Consider the following 14,104-nt stretch of genomic DNA (forward strand, 5'->3'; position numbering starts at 1 on the left):
TTAGTAGACAATTGGTGGATCAGTATTGATCAGTAGACAATTGGTGGATTTATAAAAGAAAAAGATAAGAATAGTACTAGCTAAACTCTGAGTCTGTAACTATGCAGAGCTGAGACTAACATGTTAAAGACAAAAAAACAAAACAAAAACAAAATAGAAAAAAGCCTGCCTTTTATTTTCACCATTAAAATAAACACATTTTTCCAACATGGCAACCACAAGAAAAGCTGCTAAATTAGAAGACACAGGGTTTCACTAGAACAACCTAAAGATAAAGGCATTTCTCCAGATTTATTGCAGGAAAATGTCTGAAAAATGTGGCAAAAGATGACTACAATGCTTAAAAATGAAATGGAAGAAGGCTCCATAGGGCAACTTGCTGCAAAGTAGGACACAAAGTGGAAGATTTGGAACATGATAGAAGTTATAAATAGAACAAAGGTTTGGACAATTAGCATTACTGGAACTGAGAGATTCAACTGAAGCCAGAACTTTTCCCCTTTGGACGAAGGAATAGCAGTTAGAAAGAAGCCAAGGAAAATTATTTCAATATACAATTACTGTGGTAACATTATTATATGTACAGAGATGGAAAGATTCAACACTACCTACTATGGAAGAATAGTTGGTGAAACTGACAAATCTTGCCGAGAGAGAGAGATAAACTAGTTGCTTTGATTATACTGTAGAAAAGACACTATCTACATTTATTGGTGTCTCTTATAGACTTTTTGTGCACATTTTGTGATTTATAATGATTATTTTTGATGATTAGACGGGATAGATTATAGAAAAAAGATTATGATGATTTAATCTTTGAGAAAAAAAGTTTTAAAAAGATAAAGATATTTATTATCATTGTAAAGAATATTGGAAGTCACTTTTTTGTATCTTTTTTCTTCTGTTTTTCCTAAACATTTTTTTCTGGATCTTTTTGTGTTCTCTTTGTTTTTTTTCTTTTTTCTTCCTTATATTAGTTTGGATTAGTTTTTAACTTCTTTTTAACATTTTCAATAAAATCACATTTAAAAAAAAGAAACAGGGAATGGGTCACTTGGATAAAGAATGAATGTCAAAGTTGACTAGTGAGTCTATGCTTAGAAAAATACATGTTTCAAATATGTAATTCAAACATTCCCATTTGTTTGTATACATGAAAAAGGAATTAGTATAAAACTAAGAGTTGCCTGGTGTCTTTTTTATGATGATTGAGAATTAGTGAAGGATACAAGGGTGATGAGAGGTTCTGAATAGGATAACCATTTGGGCAGTGTCAAGAATAGACATGAAACAAAAGGAAAAAAGAATTAAAGCAGAACAATTGCAGGGTAAAAAAAATTATCTTGTTTGAAAAAGTATTAAAAGATAAATTAATTTTCAAACAAAAGTAATTGTAAGTGTGTGTAAAGAAAAAGAGTATGGAAGCTACTCAAAAGAGAGTAAGAATTATGTAGAGTATCCCACAATCGTACGAACTGATGCCAATGGGAACTGTGAATGTGATGCTTGGTGGAATCAAATGAAACAGGAATATACAGTGTGTGTGTGTGTGTGTGTGTGTGTGTGTGTGTGTGTGAATGACTGCTGAAAAAAAATGAAAATGAAAGATATATAATATCTTTAAAGTAAAGACAGTGGCAAATTATATAGTTAAAGAGAACAAAAGAGAAAAAGGGGAAACCAGAACAATTTGGATGTATAACATACACAGTATTGCATATTTGGATGTATATACAACACTTAGCAGCAATTAGGCAAATTAGCCAACTACAGGCACATCGAGATAATTTACATTTACACATGATTCAAAAGAGACAATAAAAAAGCTAAACAAAAAGGTCAGAACAGGGCAAGCTACTGTATATAAACAGAAAGCAAGCTCCATTCACTGGTAGCACTGGAGATGTTATCTAATTGGGTAAAGAAACATCTATAAACAAACAACTAGGCTCAGAGAACACCAGGGACTCCACAATATAACACTGTTTTGGAAGTGGGTGAAGAAGATTGAACAGGGAGTCACAAGTGGAATGACTTATTAGAATTAAGAAATTATCTGGGACACAATTGAACTGAGGTAGTTTAAAGCACTGTATCAGATTGATAGTGATTTGTTAAAAAAATAACTGTTTAAGAAACACAATAAATATATATGTCCAAGAAAAATGATGAAAAAGAAGGACATAGTAATGTGGAAACGTTGAAAAATGGTCAGGCTGCAGATACCATATACTGTAACATTTTTACCCTTCAGCAAGATCATATAAAGTATAAGAATTCATAAAAGACTTTTTGTATAATTGTTATAGAGAAAGCATATGATTAAATTAAATATGGAATGTTTTGCACATTTATGGAATTGAAGATCGGTAACTGAATGTAGTATTCCCTTTCCCTTCCTTATTATTTTTACTTCCTTTTTGCTAAATGCTGCTTATCCTAAAACAGAATAATATGGTGCATGCACAGTCATTAGTTTTAAATGTGTTCCTACATCTGTACATTAACACTAGTGGGCCATTACCAGATCTTGGAAATGGCGGGTGAGTGCACGTGCTCCCCACTTGCCCAGGCAGCAGGCAAGCACATGTATGTGCACTCCATTTCTGTGAGAGGCGGGCACGCGTGCATGCTGCTCAGGCAAATGGAGCTGCCCGTGCATACATACGCTTGCTGGCCGCTCATGTGGAACCATCGCCTCCCCCCCCCAGTCCACAAAGCTAGAAAAGTTGAGGAACTGTGCATTAGCATTTGCATTTTAATGGCAATCTCTGTACCCTTTGCTGTCTTTTTTGCAATACAGAAGTGATCAGTGTCTAATTCTAACACACTAAGCTGAAATCAACCTATGATTTGTAAGCCACTTATAAGCCCCAGCAGCTTTTTTTTTTTAGTGTCATGTTTTAGCTGATTTTTTTCCCATCTCAAAATAACTGGAGAAATAGGCATGTTAAAGTTGTATGAAATAAAAGACATTTCCACCCTTATATCATTCATCCTGATATATCTGATGATATCATTGTATCACTTGGTATGACTCTTATGTATAATACCCATGTATAATGTTCAGTACTCAAGCTACTCTGTTCTAAACTGTGGACTACTCTCCTTGTTATCTTCGGCCACAGGAAATCAACATTATGTCAAAAATCCAAATCTACATTCCTTCCAGCATTAAAATTTTGAACAGTAACACAATGTGCTTTTAAACTAAAGAATTCATTTCCAGTATTTTTTTAATAAAAATTTGCCTATATTGTAATACATTCCTTGGGCTAATAGGAGTAGAAACATCATCCAAATTTCTAAAAATTCTTTTGCTCTGATACTAGTAATCTGCATTCAATATTCTATCCACTTTTACTTCCACTTTTACAAAATCTTTATTCAGTTTCAAAAACAAACATTAAAACATAAACTAACATAAAGAAGAAAAAAGGGAAGGGAAAAAAAATAAAAAGTGACTTTTGTTATATGTTTTGACACTTTTTATGCCCACTTTTAAGGTTTTGGTATGATTTTCTTCAAAACCCCCAAATTTGTGTCAATGAATCATCAGAAGTATATGCAAGCAGAAACCATTTCATTCCTTCATGTTTTTTAAGGAATGTTCTGATGATATCAGGGATTTAAAATTCCTTTCCTGTCTTTTTTAACCCTGAATATCTAGCAGTTACCTGGGCTTTCCTTTGACAAAAAGGAGGCTCTGATCCAATAAATAAAATTTTGTATTTAGAAAACTACAAGTAAGGAATATCAACAAAGAATAAGAACGATTTTTAGAAGAAAAGAATATACGGTAATCGTTTAACATTGCTTACTTTTGCAAATACAATGCTCTCTAAAATATTTTAAACTAAATTTGTATTTCTGAAAGTTTTGTGATGCATGGAATAATACTACTTTGTTCATCCAGAGCTCCAGGTGAACACATGAAGGAAGACAGTGCCGCCTAGTGGTCTTCTTTGAAAATATATCTCTATTATTAAAAAGTTACAGGCTAGTTTTCTTTTTAAACAAGGTAAAAGTTTCCTTTGATTTATGCTTTCTTGTAAAATTGAGTATTGTTGTGTGAGAAGTTGCTTCATAAAAATGCTATTATGAGGTTAATTCTAGTATAGATAATTTTGGCACATGGTAAAATCCCTTTCTGCCCTCACTTACACATTTATCATCATGTTGTGTGGTGTTCTAATTGTGCATCCTGTCTCCCACTTACTTCCATATCTGCAACTGAATATCTACTGTGTTTACTTTAAACTCAGCAACTAAGTTTCAAAATCTAAATTAAACAATATAAATAATTATTATTGTAAAATATGATGAAATCTGTGCCAAAGGAAAACCTATTGCATCATTATTAGTTTCAAAAATAGATAAATTATGTATCTATTGAATTTAGTTCTTTGTATCAAGAATATTTATTTTTGTTTTCTCAAAATACTTGTTCGAATCTAATATAACTATAACTCCTCAAAAATAGTTAGATTCCAAGTTTTGGGACATAATTGAATATAAATCTTTATTAATATATAAGGGTTTTCACATAAATGTTATCCATATGAAAACATTACTCCTAAGTTTGTCACTGACTCACTAGGTCAAATCATATTTTTTCTGGCAGCATCTCTGACTCAAAGAACAGCATTTCCCCAAATATTGAGATGATCTTTAGCCTTTCATAAGACTCCAAAACCTGGCTATAGTTCAGGCAAGCTGTTGTTAATGTGGTTTTATGATTTGAATGTATTATTTAGCTTACAGATACAGATACAGATAATCAGAGTTGGAAGGCACCTTGTGGGTCATCTAGTCCAACCCACCACCCAAGCGGGAGACCCTATACCATTTCTGACAAATGGCAGTCCAATCTCTTCTTGAAAGTCTCAAGTGATGACGCTCCCACAACTTCCGAAGGCAAGCTGTTCCATTGGTTGATTGTAGTCACAATTGGAGAACTTGGGAGTCATGAGCTATGGACTAGTTTTTAATTTTTATATCTGACAGAATCAATAGCATAAAGATAGGCATCCATAAAGTTATTTAAATAGATACATACATTTTAGTATTAGCATTAGATCCTCCCATGCTGTTTAGCATATTGAGTAGCAACGGATCTCCAGACTTTTTTTAAAAAAAAAACAAGTTTTATTAATTTTCAAAACACACAAGTCATCATTATCCATTACATATTTAAACCTTTTTCCATTATAAATTTAACAGTCAGATGAACTATAATTCTGTTTTAAACCATTTCCATATAAACATACAAAAACCTCTTATCCATTTTCTCTTTATTTCTCTTTACTCTTATTCCATTTTATTATTATTATTTCATCTATTTCTTTCTGACTTAGTTACCATTATTCTCATTCTATATTTCTGCAAGGTTTCATTAATTCTCCCCCCCAAAAAAAAAAAAAACATATATACACAACACACAAAACATAAAAAATCTTTTGGAAAGTAACTTGGACCCAGGTATCTCTTTCTTCATGGACTTCCACTGTATTCATGCTCATATTACATATCATTACTTATTTTATTTACCATTCTAAGTCTTCTATATTAACTTCTCCCCATATTTCACTCTTTTTAATTCTATCTTAATTAATCATCTTAATTTGAGTCATTATATTTGTATCTTTTGTCCATTCTTTATTGTACCTTTGTCTCATTCCTTATTAAAAAAAAAAAGAAATTTCTCCTGAAATCACTAATCAGAGTATGATGCCTTTCTATCTCCCACTAAATTAATCAAGTTAATCTTTAAAATAACACCCAATACCCAATCCGATTTTGCTTGGTACATTCTAACTGAATAATACATCCAGAATAATTAAATACATAGTTAAATAATAAATCTAAATATTAAAAACAAATACTATAATAAAAATTTTATAATAACATCAATACCATAATCTTGTTAAACTCTTTAATTAAAGCTCAATATTCTAAATCTCCCCTCATATTATTAAATTTTAAAACCAATCATTATTAACATTTCAACATTTTAATCTCTTATCAACTCTTAAGCCATTTAAGTTTTCTATTTCTAATACAATACTACAATATCATCTTATGTACCTTGCAAAATCTCTTTGCAGAAATTATACTTATCCTTTATCCCTAAAAAGATTCCTTTTTTCCCATTTAATTTCAAAACTTTATAGCTTTTCTCCACCTTTTCCCTTTCTTTCTTCTCCCAACAAACCTTTCTACCCCCTTCTTCTAGCCTCTGCCTTACTGGCTTCCCTTCTCTGTCGTATTCCTCTTCCCTTTTGTTTACCATCATTATATTGATTTTGCACCTTATTTTTCCCTTTCTTAAATGTTTTTTTAAATCTTAAGTCCTTTATTTCTCTTCCTTTCCCTCTTCCTTCCCTCTTGGTCGAGTTCTGAGGTTTATTAAAGATGGCTTCCTCTCCTTCTTCTTCTTCTGCTGTCTTCATCTGTTGCAATGTTTGTTGATAGTTAATAAGCGCCATTTCCAAAAAAGGCAGGCTTCTTTCAATCCAGCTTTACCATTTTTTTGCTTGCTCATAGTCCCTTCTCAGTTCCTCAATAGAAGGAGCCATTATAAATCTTTTCTTTTCTTTTCTCTTACAACAACCAAAATATTCCAAAGGAAAAATAAAACAATCCCAAAGTTATCAATCAGTCCAAACCAAGACAGAGTTCCCACTCTCTCCTCCTAGGGTAGTATCAATCAGAAAAAAGAAAGTCCAAATCTATTTCTTAAAATCTTATTGCAATATATTTTAGTCTTTCAATCCTTAAGGCATCTCCTCCAACAAAGTCTTAGCATACAAATATTTTTTTAGCCCTCTCTTTTCCAACTCATCGCTTAGAGCCAGTTTTCACCTAAAAAAATAGGTTTCTTAATATTCCTTTTTAGTCCGTAGAAAAGAGGGTAAGCTATCCTTTCAGCACCATCAAACTGCCGCTTTTTTCCTCTTCTCGAAGGTATCATTCAGAAAGTCATACTTTTCAGGAATTTTGTTAAATATGTCTTAGAGTCCTAGGAACGAAGAAAAACTTTCTCCTTTCAAGCACTTTCTCCACTTCCTCCTGCGCATTCTTACCCGGCTGCCAGCTTCTTTGTGGCGGCCATTACGGACTGCCGCTGCACGTCCTGGGAAAAGGGGTTCTGCCGGCCGGGAGGGGTCTGCAACACCCCCAAACCCCTCTCCGGATCCCCCTACCTTCAGCTGCCCCCTGCAGGGCAGCCTAGCTCCGTATCCATCCGGATCGGAGCCCCAAAAACAGCTAGCGCGGCAGGGATCGCGCAGCTTCGCAAATCCCTGCCACTCGCGAAGCCAACAAACCGGAAGTTTTCGGATCTCCAGACTTTTTGATTTTGGGTGAGTACTTCAGTGGCTTCCCATGTGATGTTTAGAGTCTTTAAGTCTTCCATGAACATTCTCTGCCATGCATTTCGAGGTTGTCCTCTTGGTTTTTTGATATCAGTGGGTGTCATTTTGGGAATTCAATTGTTCCATATGGAGATTATGATGTCAACTTGGAGCACGTCTTCATTAGTAATATGGTCAAAATAGTGAATCTCTAGGATACATGCATACATACACAATTATAGTGGAAGCTAAAATATTGTTCATGAGGAGAAATAGCTAGCTGGCTAGATGAATAATTAATAAATAAATACATATAAATAAATAAATTCAGGGGACAGAAGATCGAGAACCTCTCATCTTTGTATCATTGGTACAAATACTGAAACCTTTGACACTTCCTCCAAATGATAACAGCTGCCTCATAGAATCCTCACAGGTTTTCTCTTATCAAATTTACTTGATGCCCACCAGAGATAAATCTCTTGGGCTTCACTGATTATTTCTAAAAATGTCTGAAAAACACGAAATCTGGCTTTGTGACTTAAGTGCATGATCTTTTGGCAGTGCTCTGAACTAGATATATTTTCATCTATGATATCAATGTATAGAGAATTAACTTTATCTCACGTGCCAGCAAAGCTAATCCTCCCAGCAGCTGTTACCACTCAAATTCAAAATGAATATGATTTTAATTTACCTCGATCTAACCTAATAAATTCTATTGTTTTCCTAAGCACTTCTGTGAATTAAAGGGTTGACATATAAGCACACATACAGGACTGGAGTGGCTTTTAGGCATGTAGCCAAATATCTTCCCAATTCACTAATAGGGGATATAACACTCCCTCTAGAAAAGCCTTTGACCAAATGATAAAAAACAAACTGTTCCCTATTTCTCTTATAAACTTTTTAAAATCTCCCAGACTTGTCAAAAAGGCCTCCGCAGGGCCCATGAATGTGATCCCGTAGCAAAAATAATGTGCAATTTGCCTCCTATCATCTCTGATTACTAATTTATAACACTACTCCAAATCCTTCAAAAGAAGGTGTAACAGATGCACGTATAAAGCATCTCAAAATCACCAGAGCACTTACAACATTCTTCAGAGTTACAAGGTGACTTTTTAAGTTACAAATGGCTCTTTCCACACACATACTTAATACTTCTCTGGGTTGCACCTATCTGAAAAACAGCACAGGTACTTCACTCAGGGACTGCTCAAAGTTATAATGGCACTCAAAAAAAGTGATTTATGACTGTTGCAGCATCCGCATGGTCCTGTGATTTACATTTGGATGCTTGACAACTGACTCATATTTATGACGGTTGCAGTGTCCTGAGCTTAAGTGATCCCCTTTTGTGACCTTCTAACAAGTAATGGGGAAACCGGATTCACTTAACAACCATGTTACTACTTTAACAACTGCAGGGATTCACTTAACAAATGTGGCAAGAAAATCTGTAAAATGGCAAAGCTCACTTAACAAACTTTTCACTTAGCAACAGAAATTTTGGGCTCAACTTTGGTCGTAAGTGGAGGACTTCTTACATACATACTATATATATAGTATTGATTATATAATGTACATATATATAGTATATAATTTATATAAATGTATAATATACATATAAAACTGTTACAGAAAACTGTTTATATAACAGAAAACTGTTATAACAAATAATATAAAACTACTTCTATAGTGATTTACATTACAAACAATTTATTTAATGGTTGTTAAATCCTTTCTTAATGGCTTATTAACAAGTCCATGAAAGGATTTTAATGTGATCCAATATGTTTTTGTGAATTCAAAGAAGAATGAAGTCTTGAATTTCCCTTTACTGATTAATGATACATTGTATCTGAAATTCATAATTGTTCTTTTTTTGTTTCCTTAAATTATTTCCACTTCTGACTTCTACATAGTGATTGCAACATCTAAAATGTGTATAGCTTTACATAGGTAAGTTGTCCAATTTACTTGAAAATCAGCAGGATTATCAGGTATTGTGCATTTCTAAGTCAAAAGTTCCCTAAACATATAGTAATCAGAAAGCAGAAATTAATACATACGTAAAAATAACTTGTAAAAATATTACTGTATTTTTTATGAAATGCAAATTATTTTGTTATATCTCTGTATCTTTAATAACTGAATGAATCATAGAAACAAAGCATCATTGGTCACATTGTTCTGGAGAGTGATGGAGGAACATATAAGCAAAATTATAAATAATTCAGAATCGTAACAGGCATCCTCATATTCTCAGAATTGAGAGTCACAGGCACTTTTATTTATTTAATTTATTACTGCAGAGAAACCATTCTTTCATGGCCCAAATCAGAAACTACTAATCCTGCTCTGATACAGTCTTGTGGCAATCTATGCAGGGTAAGACAGAAGCTTAAAGTTTCTAGAACATTAATTTCCAATTTTTTCATAGTAAAAAATATTTGTGCATACATCCATAATATATGCATGTTTACTTCTAATTTAAATATATGTGCTACTCAATTAACATATCATGTACCACATAAAATATATCCCAACATAGAAACTAAAACATGATGAAATAAAGGTAAAATAAACAATATTGTGATATTTTCTTCCAGCATCCCAATGGATTGTCAGGGTGCAAACACACAACTTTGGAGACCACTGCTCTAGTGAAAAGATAATTGCTTGCTTAATTCCTAAAAATAATATAAACTATTGAAAAGTTATTCAAATGTAAATTAAATTGGTTCACTGGTGGGATTCAAAATTTTTTACTACCAGTTCTGAGGGTGTGGCTTGGTGGTGTGGTATGGCTTGGTGGGTGTGGCTTGGTGGGCGTGGCAGAGGAAGGATACTGCAAAATCTCCATTCCCACCCCACTCCGGGGGTTATCACCAGTTCTCCGAACTACTAAAAATTTATTATTTATTTATTTATTTATTTATTTATTTATTTATTTATTTATTTATTTGATTTGCCAATTGTTTACAAGATAATAAGTATAAATGTATACATAGTTGTGAATACATGAAATGGGTACATATAAGAAAAATAAAATAATAAGAGAAACAATAGGACAGGGACGGTAGGCACGTTGGTGCGCTTATGCACGCCCCCTACAGACCTCTTAGGAAAGGGGTGAGGTCAATAGTAGACAGTCTAAGGTTAAAGTTTTTGGGGTTTGGGGAAGAAACTACAGAGTCGGGTAGAGTATTCCAGACATTGACCACTCTATTGCTGAAGTCGTATTTCCTGCAATCAAGTTTGGTGCGGTTTACTTTGAGTTTGTATCTATTGTGTGCTCTTGTGTTGTTTTGGTTGAAGCTGAAGTATTCATTGACAGGTAGGACATTGCAATGTATGATTTTTATATACCATGCTTAAGTCAGACCGAAGACGGCATAATTCAAGGTTTTCAAGTTCTAGAATTTCAAGTCTGGTGGCATAAGGTATTCTACAACGAGTAGAGGAGTGGAGAACTCTTCTTGTGAAATATTTCTGGACTTTCTCAATTGTGCTAATATCAGATACGTAGTGTGGGTTCCAGACTGATGAACTGTATTCGAGTATTGGTCTAGCAAATGTTTTGTATGCTCTGGTTAGTAGTGTGATATTACCAGAGAAAAAGCTACGTAGGATTAGGTTAACAACTCTTAATGCCTTTTTGGCTATGTAGTTGCAGTGGGCTCTAGCACTTAGATCATTAGAGGTGAGTATTCCAAGGTCCTTTACAGAGCTTGAGTCATCAACAAGATCTTGACTATTCAGCTTGTATTTTATTTTCTGATTTTTTTTGCCAATATGTAAGACAGAGCATTTATTTGTTGAGATTTGAAGTTGCCATTTGTTTGACCACTCTGATACATAGTCAAGATCTTTTTGTAGGGTAGCAGTATTGTCTGTGGTATTGAACAGCTTTACATCATCAGCGAAGAGAACGCAATTGCTCTTAATATGATCACAGAGGTCGTTTATGTAGAGTATGAAGAGAGTTGGTCCTAGAACACTGCCTTGGGGAACACCACTATTGACAGGTACTGGATTTGATAGTACGCTCCCGATTTTGACCATTTGTTGTCTGTTTGACAGGAATGCTTCTATCCAGTTATTCAGTTGTCCAGAGATACCATAGGATTTTACTTTTAGGAGTAGTTTGTCGTGTACCACTGAATCAAAGGCTTTACAGAAGTCTATGTAGATTGCGTCTATTGCTTTGCCCTGGTCGAGTTGTGTCGTCCATATGTTTTTGCAGTGTAAGAGTTGCAGATTACAGGATAGTTTTTTTTCTGAAACCAAATTGTTTATTGGAGAGTAGGTTATTTGTCTCTAAGTGAAGGATGATGGATTGGTTAATAATTGATTCCATGACTTTACAGGTGACGCAGCATAAGGAGATTGGCCTGTAATTTTCAACTAGGCTTGGGTCTCCCTTTTTGAAGATGGGGATGACTGTGGCTTGTGACCATAGGTTAGGCAAGGAGCTGGTTCTGAAAGATTTTTCAAAGATTATGCTTAGAGGTTTGGCTATGGCAGTGGATAGCTTTCTTAAGAAGTAGGCACATATTCCATCCGGTCCAATAGATAGAGATGGTTTTAGGTTGCGTAGTGCTTTTTCAACATTGTCTTCTGTGAAATCGATATGTATTAGATCATTGTTGTTATCTGTGGTACGGCTAGGAAATACTGGGCATGATCCATTGCTGTTTACAAATACTGAGCCGAAGAATGTGTTAAAGATGTTGGCTTTAATGGTGTGCGTCGTTGCAGTCTTTACCATCAGGTCCTATCAAGGGAGGGATGGACCTTGAGTCTTTTAGTTTGTTGTTTACAAAATTGTAAAAAGCACGAGTGGAATTGGTGCTTAGAAGGTTTTCCTCTTGTTTAATGTGATAATTGGTGCATTCGGTCTTTATCTGGTGGCATAAATTTTTGTATCGGCGTTTTTGAAATTGGCAACGTGACCAGATTTGTTTTTCCGCCAGAGTGATCTCTTTTTGGATTGAAGTTTCCTTATTGATATGGGTAATCTGCTTTTTTGTTTTGTTTTGGGAGTTGTTGTTGGTACATATAGTTTGATGACTCTTTTGACTTCAAGTAAAAATACGTTGTAATGGTCTTCAACAGTATTGCATCCAGTGAATAGAGATTGCCAATCAAGGGATGAGAGATCGTTGTGTATAAGATCATAGTTGCCTTTTTTGAAGTTACAATTGGGAATTACATCATTGTGGTGATTTTTGTGTGGACGTATGTTGAGACAAAAGTCAATCATATTGTGGTCGCTACTGGAAAAGGGTTCTTTAGTTTGTATTCCGTAAATTAAATTCAAACTATTGCAGAAGATGAGATCGAGGCAGTTGTTTAGTCTAGTGTTGTTGGTTACTAGTTGTTCCAGTCCCAGATTTGTAGTAGCATTGTAGAAGGTTGTGTGTATGATTTCAGTTGTACAATCATTTAGGGTCCAGTCAATATGAGGTAGATTGAAATCACCAAGAAAGATAAAAGGGTATGGGCAGGATGCAGCCCATGTTAGTAAGTTCTCCAGAACTGGTCAGAACCTGCTGAATACCACCTCTGAATTGGTTCCTTTATTAGTTCCTTCCTCCAACATAGGAAAGCTGTCTTAGTCTATAGTAGTGCAAAAATCAAGTGTGTGTTAGCATCTTCTCCAGATAATAAAATTTAATTGAAAGGCATAAGCTTGAAAACTCATGCCTTTTAATAAAATGCATTAGTTGGAAAAGATGCTACCAAATTCCTGATCTTTGTCGTAAAAACAAGAGAATTGCCACAGCATTATTACATAATATTTTCTAGCAATATCATCCATGAGCCTGTGTGGGTGGGAATTCTTATGGCCTTGTTCAAGCAGTTTATAACAACCTCCTTTGAGAACATAACAGAATCCTAACAAGATTTTTATGCATTATGCAAATTTCATTGTAAAAGTGTATGCTTTTAAACTAATGCAGCTTTTCAGGAATAAGATTTAAATTGCTAATTTAAATTAGATTACAGAACATACATACACAGACTAAATCACATTTCATGGCAATTGTTGATTTAGCCTAAGGTAAATGCACCCTGTTTATAAACCATGTTTATAATACATCCATTAATCATATTTAAATATTGGCACAGCAAATCTGCAGGCACATAATTATTTGACTTACACAAGCTTCCTAATATGGCTCACTGCAATGTAACTAAAATTTTCTCTTTGAAGTTGTAATCTGATCTAGAGGCAGAATTCCTAATTCCTTCACCTACTTCCAGTTTTCTGATCTGTGTCCCTTGTTTTGCAATGTCACTACCGCCACTAAGATAATATATTATGGGGACAAGGAGCAATATTTTGCTGTCTTGAATTTCGAAAGCCTAGTACAAATCAATTAGACAGGCCAAATCGATTATCTTCCGTTTGATTTCTTAAAAATTCTCGTAACATTCTAATGGGGTTTTGGGGTTTTTTTTGGTTGCTTAGGGAGTTGGAAGAACGCAGTATGGTTTACAAACCAGTTTGTTCAGGAAACCACGATTGGGTAAGCGTTGCAAAAATACAGTTCTGAATGTTGCCCCCTACTTAAATCCTCCGTCTATTATTTTTTTTTGGTCCAGCAAAGCAATTTTACATTCATTTCGAACTAATTGGCGCGACTCCCCATAAAAACGTCGCTCAGATCGCGGAGGATGGTCGCAGAACCGGTTAAGAAAGGTCTGACAGTCCGACCATTTCAGACTACATTTCC

Source organism: Notechis scutatus, chromosome 4 (genome assembly GCF_049901735.1).
Source record: "Notechis scutatus isolate UNSWTSFEM ecotype Mainland chromosome 4, rNotScu1.2, whole genome shotgun sequence".
In the NCBI taxonomy this organism is placed as follows: domain Eukaryota; kingdom Metazoa; phylum Chordata; class Lepidosauria; order Squamata; family Elapidae; genus Notechis; species Notechis scutatus.